Source organism: Lathamus discolor, chromosome 5 (assembly GCF_037157495.1).
Source record: "Lathamus discolor isolate bLatDis1 chromosome 5, bLatDis1.hap1, whole genome shotgun sequence".
NCBI classification, from domain to species: Eukaryota; Metazoa; Chordata; class Aves; order Psittaciformes; family Psittacidae; genus Lathamus; species Lathamus discolor.
Window position 1 is genome coordinate 101,307,360 of NC_088888.1, and position 17,045 is coordinate 101,324,404.

At 38.1% G+C, this 17,045-nt stretch overlaps 1 long non-coding RNA gene across 1 annotated transcript; it reads right to left on the reverse strand.

Annotated features, from left to right (window-relative positions):
- Positions 1-312: 312 nt before the first annotated feature.
- On the reverse strand, positions 313-16,369 carry LOC136014436 (uncharacterized). The gene is made up of 4 exons (XR_010612700.1): positions 16,273-16,369; positions 14,364-14,420; positions 6,238-6,347; positions 313-1,063 (listed from the first exon to the last, which is right to left on the reverse strand). It is a non-coding gene; the product is annotated as an uncharacterized LOC136014436 (long non-coding RNA).
- Positions 16,370-17,045: the final 676 nt, after the last annotated feature.

Genomic DNA, 17,045 nt, shown 5'->3' on the forward strand with positions numbered 1-17,045 from the left:
AGCTTCTGCATGTGTGTTTGCATATGCACGTATATCTATTTGACCTGAAACAGGATTAGAATTAATACATGCAGCACAATTGTGCTCATCATTTGAAATAAGTAAAGATCTGCTAAATTAGATCTCTACTTACTTCCAGCAACTGACTATTGGAGTAAATTCTCTGCTAGTGTTCAATAGTGAGTATGCCAGCAAGAACTTGCCATAACTACCATATAAAAAACACCAAATGGATATGTGCTACTGAAAGTAATGATGAAAAAGCAGGCCTAAAATTCCTAGTGGATATTAAAAAATTTGACCCTGGTGCTTGAACAAGAAGACTATGAGATAGAATGCCGACTATTAAAATAAAAGCACTACTTTTAGATCACGTTTATTACACTTTCATATATTTCTGAGCGCTGTTACCATTTTTTTGACCTGTCATGATAACTTGTTTCTGGCTCTTTCTCTATTTGTGTTGATCCAAGAGGCTTATTCAGTACCCACTAATAGAGCAGGGGGAAACTTTTCCATGACTTCAGTGAACTCTGGATCAGATCTCACATTTTCTTAAACTTCCACATCCTTTGAGACCTCAGCTCTTACATTTTACCTTAGAAAATACTATCTTCACAAATGGGTATTTTTTTTTCTATGAAAAACTTGTTGATGAAAGTGATGCCAGCCCCCTTATTTATATCACATTCAGCAAAACCACAGGAGCTAAGCAAATCTGGACCCCTCCAGGAGATTGGCTGCCTTGATGAGTGTAGCATAAGTCACCCAGGCTGAGGCTATTCACTCAGATATTTCCGTGTGCAAATATTAAGTTACAATATACTGTAATGGAACTAACAGTGCATACCCCAAGTCAGGTGCAATGAATGAGTTCAGGTTCAGTACCAATACTTACACACATGCATCACCCTTTGCTTTCAAAGCGACATGGATTAACTCAGATATTTAGACCAAGTTCTCTGTAGTTTCACATCCCTGGGACACCACTGTCTCCTTTTGCTGTGAGTCCAGCTCTTACACTGCAGGTAAAATTGCTCAGACTGTAAATACTTGCCTCCACCTAAGGCACAGAAAAGATGGAACACATGATCCACACAAGGGCTACTTGCAGAAGCATGTCACTGCTAAAATGGCTGACTCTTAAGCTTAAAACCAGATCTGCCCTCCATTAATGGTCCTCTTTTCAGTTTGGAAGACTATTACCCAAACATGTGGTTGCTTTTTTGTGTTTTTGGACCCTGAGAGAAGAAGGAAGGTGATACAAATTATTTAGTACATGAGGCACATTACAAAGCTTTGTTTCACACGGATCACTTTTTTCTGTAAATTGTTTCTGGACAGAACATGCGGAACTTCTGTGCCATGACTCAAATGCTAACACAGAGAGTCTTTATGTTTTCCATATTTCTTACCCATCCTATAGAGGAGAAAAGATCTGTACATTATTCTACTTGATATTTCTCCCACTTCCCCCAGTAGATAACAAATGATACTTAATTTGGCCAAAATAGAAAGAGCATTATAATTTAAATCATGGTATTTTCTTAATTCTCTACTAAAGCACCAATGAATCTCCTAATGAAAGATAATTAACCAACCTGCATACGAGCCATTTCTCCATTTGAAGTCCTCTGATTTAATTTCTTTTTTTTTTTTCTTTTTTTTTTTTTTTTTTTTAATGTACACAAAGGTACTAAGCTTTGGTGTCTGCAAAACTTTCAAACTTTCATTGTGGAAATAAATACTCTTCACATTATAAATCTGTAAAATGAGCTTCTGAAACTTCTTTATGTCTAAGTCATCTAATTTGATGTTGCCTTCTAGTAAGTTACAATCATTATTTTCCCTGCACTCATTGGTTCAGCCATCATTCATCAAATCTCAGACTAAAAGGAGTTTTTACAGCTGGATCATAAACCAAATCAATGGAAATGTTGATGCAGCATTAACTATATCAATCCTAACAGGTGTCTCCATAATAACCCTTGTAAAAGAAACACCTCTATGAAGCTCACCAGCAGGTTCCAAGGAGTGTGTTAAAGTAGGGAGCAGGGAATAATGAGTAATTAGGGTTCTCACTGACCAAAAAGATAAGTTCTTTCAATTTTGTCTATTGAAAGTCACACATGTAAGCATTATGGTAATACAGATCTCAGCTGCACACTTCTCATGACAAAATATTAAAAACCATCCCAAAAGAGAAATTGCTAATCTTCCAATTACCTTACTCATTACATGGAATTCCATGATCTCTGCCACATATTCACATGCAGATGTCCATGTAAGGTATTTTTAGCAAGGAAAATGGTGTCCATTGGAGTGATGGGGAAGAAAAATATGATGCTGGCCTGCCACATTTATTATTTAAATCACTTTTTAGCAAATGCCTTCATATTTTGTGTTTGAAGCCCAAGCTGAGAATTCCCTAGGAAGCTCACCAAAAGCTCACTGCAGAGAACACCACCATGTCCCTGGAAGTGCATCAGGACAACAGTCTGTCAGTAGAAGTTCTTCTGGTGCCACTTCTACACACAGAGGCATATTGTCCTAGAAAACTGGTATTCTGATGCTAATTGCTTTCTAACTTTTTCATACTGGAGCTTTCTTGCCCATTAAGATTGATCCCTGATTAGCCCTGCCCAGTGCAACTCAGTCTATCCCACACAACACACCCCTTGCCACTTCTCTCTTCATCACTGAATTTGCCTGCATCCCTGCAGAGCAGTAACATCCTCCATGTGTTTTGGATAACTGTATGTCTGCATATACTAGAAAAATATCTAAAGTCAAAGCCACTGATTTCCCCCAGAGAATGTTGAAGCACCTCCAGTGGTGATTAGTCAAGTCTTTTATTAACTTGTATGACTCACATTGTTCTAAAAATTATGATTAATTCCATTTCTAATGGGACAACAATCAGTAGCAAAAAAAAAAAGAAAAAGAAAAAAAAAAAAGAAGGGAATGTATGCAGTGTGCAAAACACCTGCTCCTTGTCAAAACCCAGGAGCCTTTGTTTGTGAGAACTTAAGGATGCAGGCACATTTCTTTGTTTCTCAAATTGTTTTTCTCCAGTGCACAGTACAGCAATGTATCTGAATCTCCAGAAGGTAATTTTGCCTGTAACATGTTACACAAACAACTTGTGAAACACAGAAAACACTAGTGTATTGTCAAGTTGGCAGTGTTTTTAAGGAGTCTGCATACCCCTTAAAACACAATGCCTGACAGGACTGGGATGGGGCACAATGGCCCTGCCCCAAGGGCAACACACCAAACAACTCCAAAAGCTTCCAAGCAGAAAACCAAACTTTTTTCTTGTTTCAGCCTCCTTTGATGTGCCTTTCAGTAGCAGTGACTAAGCCATGCCAGTGGGACTCAGAAACATCATACTTGCTTACGTCTGTTGAACCTTCGTTCATCTTAGGGGAGATAAAGAGTGATAAGCACCTACAAAAGGCCACACAGGATAGGAAACTCTTTCTCTCCTAGATTTCACTCCATTGGAAGAGATAGCCAATTACTTGGGAAAATTTACAGCTCTGATACCTTTAAAAATGTCCTACATCCTGCAATGTCTCTGAAGACCAGTATGTAAAAGTCTTCCTCAGAGGATTACTATATTACACAATAGGTTTAGAAACTGGACTCATGCAACTGTTTTAAGCAAAACTAATCAAGTTGCCCCATCAGAGACTCCTGGAGAGCTAGAGTCTTTGCTGGTGGGATGCCTGGGGTTTGCCTAGGAGGGAAAGAAGAATGAGGGAGGAGAAAAGAAACACAGCACAATAGGTTGCTGAAGAGTCTATTGGGAGCTATTAAACTAGGATGAAAACATGGACTTCCAGAGGAGCAGAAAGGAATAAAACTCTTCTTCTCCATGGAAAACAGAGAAAGAGCTCTTTCTTCCTACTTTGGGCATACTCCAACACAAGGCCCCCTCTGGCATCATTAGCACAGCTAGAGCTCCCTCTTCTGACTTACTCACTCCTCCTCTTTGGGATGTGGACCTTAAAATTCATGTGAGCAATAGCAGGACACACACTGCCCCGAGCCCAGCTGGGGTCTCTGCTACTGAGCTGGTATGTTCCATATCTTGTCTGTCAGCATCCAATTGTGATTTACAGGGATATAACATCAAGGGATGCAAAAACCGGAACTGCATACAGGCAGTTTGATTCAAAGGGTTTCTTTAGACATGCTCCAGGCATGATGCAAAGGTAGGAGTATTAACTCCAGAGGAATCATGTGAAGGTAACCAACTGCCAAGGCTGCTTTGGGGTAACAAGGGTTTGCCATGTGACTCTTATCTACTCCCTGTGCAACTTGGGGGTTCCTTGTGGACCTCTTGTGTCAAAGAGATACAATGAAATGTGTTTAAAGTTTTTCATTTTCCTGTAGTAGTAGCAAGATCCTACACAAATCCAGGAACAGAATAACTTAGCAGCCTCTCACAGCTATTTCTTTCTTTTTTCTTGCAGAAAAAAATGTAAGTACTACTTGATGTTCATATTTTCTATCACCTTGACATAATAAAAACTAAAGAAAAGACTAGCTATTCCCTTTTTGTTCTACCAGCACTGATCTGCCTTTGATTTCGTCTTTGCTATGTATAAATGTGCAAGAGCTTTTTAGAGAGGCCAGATAAAAAGATGTGGAAAATGCAGAGTCTGTTCTTCACCATTTCTTTGGAGGGTAAAATCAAAACAGAGAGTCTGACACTTCCTAATGGGCCACTTTGTTTTTGAAGTATGTTCATGTAGAAGATTAACCTTATGAAGTTCAACCAAGACAAGCGCAAGGTCCTACACCTGGGTCGAAGCAACGCCAGGCACAGCTACAGGTTGGGCAGGGAAGAGATTCAGAACAGCCTTGCGGAGAAGGACTTGGGGGTGCTGGTCAATGAACATGAGCCAGCTTCAGTGTGCGCTCGCAGCCCAGAAAGCCAACCGTATCCTGGGCTGCATCAAAAGGAGTGTGACCAGCAGGTCGAAGGAGGTGATCCTGCCCCTCTACTCAGCTCTCGTGAGACCTCACTTGGAATATTGTATGCACTTCTAGCGTCCTCAAAATAAAAAGAACATGGAACTGTTGGAACAAGTGCAGAGGAGGGCCACGAGGATGATCAGGGGACTGGAGCACCTCCCGTATGAAGACAGGCTGAGGAAGTTTGGGCTGTTCAGCCTGGAGAAGAGAAGGCTGCTTGGAGATCTCATAGAAGCCTTCCAGTATCTGAAGGGGGCCTATGAGGATGCTGGGGAGGGACTCTTCATCAGGGACTGTAGTGATAGGACAAGGGGTAATGGGTTAAAACTTAAACAGGGGAGGTTTAGATAGGATATAAGGAAGAAGTTCTTTCCTGTTAGAGTGGTGAGGCACTGGAATCGGTTGCCCAGTGAGGTTGTGAGTGCTCCATCCCTTGAACACTCGGCAGTGTTCAAGGCCGAGTTGGACAAAGCCTTGGGTGGGATGATTTAGTGTGATGGGTCCCTGCCCATGGCAGGGTGGTTGGAACTAGATGATCTTAATGTCCTTTCCAACCCTAACTATTCTATGAGTCTATGATTCTAAGTAGCTCAGTCTCTTTAAAATAAAAAGATGATACTAAGGGGGAAACATTCTCCACTGTTTAACCCCTTTAACATAGCATCTGAAATCTAGCCAAATGTCACATGTACAATGCTCAGTATATACAGAATGTATATGAAGTCAGCAAAACACACAGTTGCAGGGTTTCTATTGTGAAAACAGCAGACCTGACCTTTCGACAGAGCAAACATTGCTTTCTCACCCAGATACATCAAACCAGTTTTAAATTTCACCAGGCATCGTGTTTGCCTTTTCTGTTTCCTCTTTTTTTTTTTTTTTTATTAATCACTATTTTTAAATTTTCCCTGATCATCTAAACCTGGGGGAATAATCCTAATGATCATAATCCTTTCCCTGCAACCCTCCTCGTCTTCCTTTCCTTTCTTTTTTTAGTTTGTTGGCAGCCCTGATCAATGTTGATTCATTGAAGGGAGCAGAATCTGCAAACTCTTCAGTAACACTAGACAAGCTGCTACTACAAGCAGCTGCAGTTGCAGTTCGCATCTCACTAGGGGTTTTCAGAAAACCCACCCACAACACACAAGGGGAATTCTCCCGGACAAGCTGCAGGTGCTATGGATATTTTCATTTAATATTCATTCTTGCAATTCAGCACATTTGTAATCCATGTGGTAAACTGTTACTTACATTTCTCCCAAAGGACCACAGCCAGATGTTGAAAATAAGAAGTCCAGTGGAGATATCGCTTCTTCTCTTCATTGTGCATTTTAATGGTCTTAAAAAAAGGTCTGCTTTCTCTGGACAAAAAAATGTGCTTTTAGATTTAAAGATACTTTTGCTGACATTAAGTAATAATAAATATGTCCAGAAATTACAGGCCCCATGTACATTATTAAGTACTTTAATTGGATGAGTATTCTTTGCCATATTAGAGAAAATGTACACTTTTTTTCTTGCTGTCACTATCATATCATTAACTAAAAGGCAAAAAAAAGGACCACAGTGGAATATTACATGCATTTATAGTCTGTCTTCTCTATATGTCTCAAAGTTTTTCCAGAAAGCTTGATTTTCCCAGTGTCAGGTGAGAATTCCTGTAGCTGTCTATTTATTTGTTTTATTTATTTGTAAATATTTCTATTACACTTCTCACCATAATGCTTGTGTATTCTGAAAACATGCCAGAGTTAGTAATTTCTTGATACTAGAAAGAACTAATACTAGAGTTTTCTGCAGAGCTGCATTTAAATATACACCAGAAATTGGTTTGATATTTGCTTGTTTTAAAAGACAAAAGAAAAACACAACATTTTTAACTGCCACAGCTTTACAAACAATCCCCCAAACTGTGCATCAACATACATGCCAGCAGTACTTGAAGTAACATCAAAGCTTTCATTAATAACTCCTCCACAAGAGAAGCAGGGGTGCAAGGAAGATCACCTAAAGCCTCAGGTACAAAACTGCTTACACTTTCATAAACTTTTAGGGTAAAAATGTTATTCTGCAAATGAATGTCCACAGCCTCCTGGCTTATGCAAGTATCTCAGAACCATTAACAGTGACAGGACAGTAACATCAGATAAAGGTAAGAAAAGAGATGGCTCTTTTCTTGAATGTCTTTAGATTATGAGCAGATTTTGAGATTTTTCTCAGTGTCGAACTCTTTTTTTTTTTTTTCCCCCACACTGAATTTCCTGATGCTAAAGGCCCTATAAGAAAGCAGAGGTCCATATGGACAAAGGGTACAGAATTATATTGAAGGAGATAACTGTTGTCCTAAAGTATTGTCCTAAAATACTTCGAACAGAAGTTCAACCTCATTGAAGAAAGTCATACTCTTTTCCTGACAGTTCTGTGTCAGAAAGAGACCAGCATCTTTACTAAATCTTCCCTAGAAGACAGTTTGAATGAATATAAAAGTCTGGTGAACAAGGATACCACTGTGGGGCATTTCATTGGTTTATTAGGGTCCCCAAAACTGTTTTGTTTTACATCTGTCTCTCCAAAGTCAGGAATTCCAGCATAGGCTTAGGTCATGATTAGATTAGTGACCTCATCCCAAGCTCATATTGCAGACATTGGCCATGACCTCCAGTTTCAGGGCACATGGTGTGAAATCCTAGCTATGCTGAAGCTAGAGGGGCCCAGATTGGCTTTCTCCTCACATTTTCAAGTCCTTCAGCTTTTGCAGCTGTACTGCAAAAGGTGACATGGCTGCAGAATCCAAAGGGTGAGTCAACTGTCCTTTCTACAAAGTAAAAATGTTCACATAGAAAGAGTTTACTTCTTTTTATTGTGTGTGTGTATCTGTGTGTGGAAAACAAAGCACCTTTAAAAGTTTGCTTGAAGATGTTTAGAAGAAAAGGATGCTTGCCTCAGAGAAGATGGTATGTAAGAATAATGGATACACTATATAGGGTATCAAGGAAAATCCTAGAATTAAGCAGCTACCAATGATGTACAACTAATACCACAAGTAGATCTTGAAATCATATCTTGCCATGGCTACTGTCACTCCTTCATGAGAATTATGTTGATTTACATGTTGAGGTGGGACAAAGATAAAAAAGCTCAAGGGCCTTAAGCACTGCTTTTTCCATATACATTACCACTACTGAAACACCTGAGCCAAATAACCTATGTTAAGCTGCTGTAAAAAAATTCAATAGCTCTCATTATAGTCCAGAATTTCTCATTTCCTACTTGTGGTGAGATGCTGGTTGCACCCTGGGTTGCTGTCTGGAGCATGTAATGACAGTAGTTCAGGGCTCTTTAAAGGTATTCTCTTTTTACAATGCCAACAAAGGTAGTGGCCATAAAAGGAGAGGGGGGAGGAATTGAATGCATAACAATATTACTGAATGAGAAGCATATGTGCTGACAGAGGAATGCATTCTCTGGGGAGCTGCAGAGGGTTACTTGAATTTGGATGGTCTATGGGATTCAGATATGTGGCAAGAAACAAGGCAAGCGGAAGGGCGACACGAAATGCAAAACAAAGCTGCTAAAAAGATGGGTGTATTTGCTTGTTGCTATTACAGCAAGATCTTTTTTACAGTATTTTAAAGATAAAACAAATGTGAAAAAGCAATGGTAAAGAAGTTTCTAAACTCTGGACTCCATGGAGCTATGTAAAGGGATAAGCATTAAGAAGCACATAATTTACATTCCATTTTCCAAAATTATGTATAACAGTTAAGATTTTATCTATTACAATGTTTCAGTACCAAATCTGTTCTGAAAACGGAAATTCAGTGTTAGGTCATTTTAACTGTTGGAACGTTTTATTCTGACACCTTCGCCTTTAACTAAACCAAGCCTGTGATAACTCCACTAATTATGTAAATACTAATTAGATTAGTAGAATAATGTTAATGGAGATAATAAAGGACAGTTCATTCCAGCAATATAAGACATAACTATGAAATACAAGATTAATTACATTCATCCAGACTTCAGATAGTAACTGATAATATGTTTTTAAAAATCATGGTATGGCCATATATAAAACATATGACTTGTTAAGATTATACCTGAAGACATTGTCTTAGATTCCCTTGTTTTTGTGGTCATTAAAAATGTAAACTCAGAGCAACACTAGAAACAAAATTAAGAACTCAAGGTACTATTTGTAGGTATTAGAGACCTAGAACTTGTGGTTCTGAATACAGATAAACGCAGTGAGAAGTAATTCACAGAAATGGCATTTGAAAGAAATCTGAAATCAGTTAAATATATACCTGGATACTTTGCATTTTACGTATGACAATATTAAATGCCAATATTTTACTTAGCTCAGCTAAAATTTTTGTGGAAATCTTATCAGTGCCTTCACAGTTTGCCTGTAGTCCATGCTTAAGCTTTTCTTTACTTGTTTTTAGTTTTCTTCCCTTCTTTTCTCCTACTGCCTTAACAATGCAACTGCCTTCCAAACCTCATTTTTTCATTCATGAACCCAGAGCAAGCCTCTTTTTTAAAACAAAACCTCAGATAACATATGCTTACATTTCTCCAATTCCTTGTTCCATTTGTATCCAAAGGATATTCATGCCCTTTTGGTAAAATATCACAGTGATAACATCTGCTTGGTAGTCCTTGGTTTCAGTTACCAGTACAAGCCTTTGGATGAAAAAGTCTTCAAGCCATTGATCTTTAATTTTGATTTCTTTGAGTTTTCGGTCTTCTTGGTAAAGTTTGCAATTTATTCAGTCTAATAAGTATACTGTATGCATACTGGAGTAATTTGGAGTCTTCTGTCATTGTAGAAATTCAGCAGGTAGTTTAAACAAAGTGTATATATAAAGTGTTCCTTTTTTCTGCTACACTTCTTTCTAAAGCTCTTTTTCAATGCAAAATGTACCTCGAAGTATGAAATTTCTAGGCTTCTAGCAGTAACAGAATTTGTAATTTTTATTTTTTTTTTCCGTATACAATGCTGCCAACTTCTCCTGTGACAGCACTTGAAAGCAAAAAACTTCCTGATCTGTATTACATTTAAAGACCTCCGGGAATTTTGAACATAAAAATGACATGGAACTGTTGAAGCAAGTCCAGAGAAAGGCCACGAGGATGATGCTGGAGCACCTCCCCTGTGAAGTCAGGGCTCTTCATCCTGGAGAAGGCTTCATGGAAACCTCATAGCAGCCTTGAAGTATCTGAAGGGGGCCTATAAGGATGCTGGGGAGGACTCTTCATTAGGGACTGTAGTGATAGGACAAGGGGTAATGGATTAAACCTTAAACAGGAGAAGTTTAGACTGGATATAAGGAGGAAGTTCTTTACTGTAAGGGGGGTGAGGCACTGGAATCGGTTGCCCAGGGAACTTTTGAGTGCTCCATCCCTGGTGGTGTTCAAGGCCAGGTTGGACAAAGCCTTGGGTGACGTGGCTTATTGTGAGGTTTCCCTGCTCATGGCAGTGGTGTTGGAACTAGATGATCTTAAGGTCCTTTCCAACCCCAAACTATTTTATGATTCTAAGATTCTATGAAAAGAGTTCGGAACACTTTCTGAATTTTTATGCTTTTTAGATTTCCCTTGTTTAGTAAAGCTAGAAAGTAGGTAGTTCCAATTAAACTTTGATGTCAGTCATTTTTTTGTCCATAATGATGAGGGAATCAGACAACTTCATAATGAATAACATTTCTATACAGTTTTTGTCTTATATAAAAAATTGTCATTACTCAGCTTAGATCCTATGAAATTCCCAACACATCTGGTAAAAGAACTAGCTCTTAATCTTCAAATCTGTATTGTCCAGAACATGTATGGGTGTCCAAACTTTCTCCAGTGAAATACCATATGAATAGAGACTTCAGAAACTGAATGGATCACTTCTGAGAAAGCTTGATTTCGAGAGTATTGAGAACTTTGCAGCTGAAGCCAAAAGATATGATTCATATCAGATAAAGTATGTACTGCTTCTGCAAATGTAACCCTCAGGGATACCTAATATTACTTTTGAGGAGACGGGATTCCAAGGAATAAGGTCAGAAGCAACTTGTAACGAGAGTAAAAGATTTTACAGTACCAAGAGAAAACTGACAGTGGGAAACAGTTTCATAGCTCTCAAGAAAAATTCAAAATACGCTTCTTGTAACTTGTGTATATTTTTTAATTCCCATTTGGATGGTCTGGGAAAAATTAATTTTCAAAATGTTCAGAGGCATTATTAATAATTTTCTGATGGATAAGGTGGCCTAGAAAGTGTTTCAATCACCGAAGAAAATATACCAGCACATTTCCCTTCAAGCATATGTGAGCTTCAATTCAAGAGAGCACTTGATTTGGTCTATGAGTTGTAAATGGTTCCTTCACTAAAATCTTATAGGAAGAAAGGAAACACAAGAAAAGCAGTGAGACTATTTATTCAATGCGTTACCCAACTGCTCTTCACTGCTGGCTCTCTCACAATTTGTAATCAGACTGAGGGGTTTTTGAGATAGCTTCACATTTCTAGAGTAATGTTGGAAACATTTCTAGAGTAATGTTGGAAATGCTCAAGTCCCACTGAGAATAGCAAAATATATGGGAACTACCTTTCTTTCTGCAACTTCATTCTCCTCTGTGCAAGAAAAGCTTACCATTTGAGCACAAGGGAATAAAAAAAGACCTGTTAAACAGTTACTCTCTTTTTGTCTTAGAAGATGATGGGACAATACTCTGACTAAATAAAGGATCAATTTTCCAGAGACAAAATGAAGACAGTATAAACGCCAAATTTATAATTAGAAAAAGAAAAATTGAGTGCCTTTGTGGTAGATATAGCCCCAGGTTCAAATAACGTGATTTCACAACCATTAGTAAAAGGCATGAAATTAACTGACAATCTTTAAAATTAGGGAGATTCCTGAGGATTAGGAAGCGGCAAATACAAGTCCATTAGTTTAAAAAGGGTCGAGAGATTAAAGACCAAGAAACTAGAGATCAGCGAGTTTAACATCTGTTGGAGGAAAAATCTCAGAAACTTTAAACTATGCACTAGGAGCAGCACCTGTGAAAGTGGTTTGACAAAGTGCAAGCAGTATGGAATCAAGCAGGTTGTGTTCATCTAACTATAAATACCAGTAATAAACAGATCCAACCTGCTGGAGTTACTTGAAGACAACCCCTTTGTGATAAGAGAAAGGGAACTTAATGTTTGTGCAGACCAACATTCAGTCATACACTAGAATGCATAAAGTAAAGAGTAAAGTAAAATAAAATAAAATAATAAAATTAAATAAAAGGCAGTAGGCCAAAAAGCAGGCTGGATAGAAACGTTGCATAAGAATATGAAAGACAGTTTGGGAATCTTTTTAAGTTAGAAAAAATTCCAATAGGAATAAATGAGAGGTCAGTTTGGGTCCTCTCTTAAATGTAATAAAGATGTAATAAATATGTAGTAAAGCTATTAAAAGTAGTATTTGAGTATAAAGTGAATTTTGAGAGTGTAAAAGTGGGTTTGTTTATGCATTATACCATTATACATCCACCAATTTTAAAATGTGAACTGAGAATTAACGTGAATTTCAGTGAGAACTTCCAAACATATATAACCGTGCAGCTTTGCTTTTATGTCTTCTCTTCATCCATTCTGATTTTTTCCAGCTAATCTTGCTTGGAACTAAGCACTTTAATCTTTGGAATGGCAATAATTCCTATCTGTGTCTTTATGTTGACTATAATGTGGTTTTAGTAAGGCTGGGACCCTTAAATAGGAAGTTTACAAAGTAGTAATCAATGAGCATGCATGGGATTTCTCTGAGAAATCAGCAGTGTACAAAAGCCCTAAAGCTCTCTAGCTAAAATCCAGGGGTGGCTTTGAGAAAACTTGAAGAGTCAGGGGACCTGGGGCTCTGTTCCCAGCTCTGCTACAGACACCTTGTGCCAGTGAGTACATTCTTCTACAGCCTCTGTTATAGTTTTCCTTTCTGTTAAACATAGATGATAAACCCAGCAGGTTTTATGAGGTTAAAGGTGTTAAAGTTATGAATTCCTGTGAAAACATAGGATGGGAAGATATGTAGAATTATAACTTATTCTACTTCAGAAGCAAATATTTATTATATTAAACACAGAAGGGGTCCTCATTTGCTGTGAATCAGAAGTAATTCATCTACTCTGCCAGATTATAAACCTTTTGACAAGACTTGAGTATTAATGTATTTCCAGATACTTTTGACCTCCTTCTGCTTTGCTGTCATCAAGTTCATGACTGAAATACTGACATGCTAGCTAGGACTGGGCCAAAGAAAACGCACCACAGGTTTAACTCCCTGTGCTGCTTCTCAGACAGGGACATGATATCCTAGAGAGGACCTGGGCCATCAGGTGACATAGAATTAAGCTGTCACTGACAATTTATATGAGAAACTTTTCTGACTGGGTTATTTGGCCAGCTGATCCTGCTGACAGGCACTAGTTTCTCTGGCAGGTATTGGGAATTGGTCTGTCTGCCACAAAGGAATGTCTCTACCTGTTCACTAGCTTGCCTCTAGCATCATTCTCCAGTATGATGACTAGCATATTGGGAAATGGGACTTGACAGAGTTCAAGGGCCCAAATCTCCAAAAAGACTGCAAGCCCAGATCTCCCAGCAAAGTAGGAGGAAACTCTCTTCATATACTGCAGTGAAACAGGATGAGGATTTAAAAGAGCAATTAGACCAATAGGAGAGGAAATCTAGGCCTAAAAGACTGTTTGAAAAGCAGATTTTCCAAACAGATGCATTATGGCTCCTAAGGAAGGAAGATACTTCTTTTAGTTGCTATATGAAATGCCTCCCATAGCATCTGTTTCTGTGTTTATCCTTGAAGGGATACAAACTTTAAGTGTTTTTTATCATAGTTTTGTAATGCAAGTTATGTCTCCCAAAATGCAGTTGTTTGTGGTGGTGATTTTGTCAATATTTTCCTGTATAATCCCTATGTTTTCTCCCTTGTTGAACAGTACAGAAGGGCTAATGGAGCACAAGCTGCCCAAATTGGTTACTTGCTCCTAGGTGTTAATTTACATTCATAAATGCTGAACTGTGTTTCCTCCTACACAGCTGATGTTTTTTGAGGGCAACATGATGGTTGTGGGGTTTTTATCCTTTTTCAACATTGTCCGTTTATCTCTATTCCGTATATCAATCTCAGACAAAAATGTAATATTTCTTGAAAACAAACCCCTTGTTTCCATTACTGCTCTATCCGTAAAGCCAGACGTAAATTAACATGGCTTCAGTGACTTCAGCTGTGTGTACCAAGTTTTAACAGTTAAAAGTCTGGGCTGTAATATGCTGCATAGGGTGAATTAGTTTCCTGTACTCTGCTTCAGCCCCACCTCACCTTGCTTTAAGTAGCTGAGACATCTTCATTTGGGAGCATCCTCACATCATCTACAGCCTGTTAATAGAAAAGTAGCTGCTCTTGTAACATGAAAGGGAGATGCATTGCCAGAGATCTTAGCTATAATTGTTTTTAATCTGGACATGTCAGCTCAGGCTGATTAGGTAGCTATCTTGTATAGCTCAGATCAGTGCCCTAAACTGTGTGATAAATCTGAGCTTTAGACCTTTTCCCCAGGCTCCTTGAGGGCAACTGGGATTCAGCTTCAGGCTTAGACACTTCAATTTAGTGATCTAAAGAAAGGGATGCTCCTTCACAGTAAGGCTGGTCAACCACTTAAAATTACTCTTAGTCTTATGCCAGGAAGACAGAGCAAGTTATTTTTTTTTTTTAATATATATGTTTTAGAAATGCAAAAATTTAAAATATAACTTTTAATTAAGAAAAGTATCTTTTGCTTGTAAAAGTTCTGTTGTGATATTTCAGGGAAAAAACAAAGCAAAACGAAAAACCCCAAACAAACTGGTTTTGTAGCCGCCTGCTTTTGACGGGAAGTTTAAATTCCCTGGCTGAATTACAAGTACAATGGTATCCAGTCTCAGTAAGATGAGGTGACACTATCATATCCTGCAGAAAGTACTTCTCTGAGCTGTGGCATTACAGGGCTTGGGCCTTACTACTATTAGGATACACTTAGCAGAAAAAAGAATCCAAGTAAAATACTGCGATTGTCTCAGATAGGTTTTGAGGAAATTTCTGATCAATATTGAACAGACAAATCCCAAAACACCTTATATGGAAAGGGCATTTTTACCAACAATAAAAATTCTAATCCAAAATTTAGACAATAATTTCAGCAGTTGTTTGATCGTCTTCTTGATACCATCTAATAAAAAATACAAAAATCATAATTAAGATATACAATTTTGGAAGATAAACATTTTGAGTCAAAAACAACTTGCTGCTTCTCACATTTTCCACGTTCACCTGAGTGATCAGCTCTGAAATAACATCAGAGCTGAAGCACTGAAGGTTGAATTTTGGTCTTAGGACCACCTCTCTGCATTTCCAGAAAAAAAACCCTACCCTTCATTTTGTCTACTTTAGTGAAAGGTTTCATTTCTGAGGCACCTGAATTTGGTCTGATTCAGCAGTCAAACGCTAATAATAGAGGATAAGAATAATGAGCATCATATTGAGACATATTGAGACAGGCTTCTTCACTCCTTTTGCAGCATGATTTTCCAGTTTAAGTATTTTTAAAAGATTCTTTGTTTTACAAAAAGAAGACTACACAGCAGCACAACCAAGCTATCAGTGTTTTCGCATGTTTAAAATACCTGGGGTTTCTTTATCATCTGTTGTGATGAAGTGAAAGTTCCAAATGAGAATCCAACCTGACATTTCAAGCTAGGGACAGGCTGTGCAAAATACTGGGAAGCAGGCATGGCTAAGCTGGAAAACTGCTGGAAGACCTATGAACTGGCTTCCCTATTTGTGTGACAGGGAGGATAACTCTTACTACTGTGTACAGAGTAGTTAGAGCAGAGCAGTGCTTTAGAGACAAAGACTAATTAGGACTTTGGATGGGAAACTTTTCACATTTTTGCATTAAACCAAGCTGTCAAAAAATATTCATGAAGCTGTTTAGCTTCTGGTGTTCAATATTTCTTAGGAACAAGCAATGGAAAAAGATCAGAGGTTTGAAGACTAGACTACTAAATTTCCTGAAGACTTAGCGCCAAATATCCAATTAAAATATCGCACCGAATAAGCGTTAGGTTACCAGTCTGCATTTTGTTAAATAGGTAAATAATGAAAATTTGATAAAACATGATACTTTTTCAGGGAAAACAGAACAAAATAAAACCAAACCAACTGACCAACCAAACAAACAAAAAATACCCACCTTAATTTACGTTCCAGATGGCAAAATTGGGGAAAATAGGCAATGAAATGTTAGAAAAGGTGTGAGACCAGCCAAAGCCTTGCTTGTTTTTCCAAGACTGGGCTAGGTAAAAAAAAAATAAAAATAAAAAAAAAAAATGTGTGGCTCAAGTCAGAAATACACCACCAGAATTAATGTTTCTCAGATCTGGCAAGCCAATAAGCAGACATTCAGTGTATAAATAGCAGCCAGACATTTTATTAGTTTTTCTACAAATTTTTTGGTTTCAAGAATCATAAACTTAGATTTGCTTTCTAGATGCTTGGGAAAAAGAATACTAATCTTGAGCATTTCTGACAGGATGGTTAAGAGAATTCCAACTAAATCTAGGGCCAAAATTTGCTCTTCTAAACAACCCCCTAATTCCCAACAAAGAATGTAAATCAGAGAAGAATTAGAATTAGCATTCGCAATGATGAAGAAAATAATTGCTTGCGGGAAGAAGAACTAACTGGCACACTTAGAGATTGGGGAATCATTAGCTGTCTGAACACAGTCTGTTGCAAGCCATTCCAGACAGCACTTATTCCACAGTATTTCCATATGGTTACAGGGAAACCAGAATTGCATGACAGTAAGACACTTGACCTAAAACACATGGCAAATTTAGGAGATGGCAAATGCAGTTCATCATGGACAAATAGATTTGTTTTGTATGGACCAGGAGCACAGTGAAAGAGAACTGCCATTGTGAGACAATAAGGGAAACTTAAGACTGTGCTTTCACTTGCTGC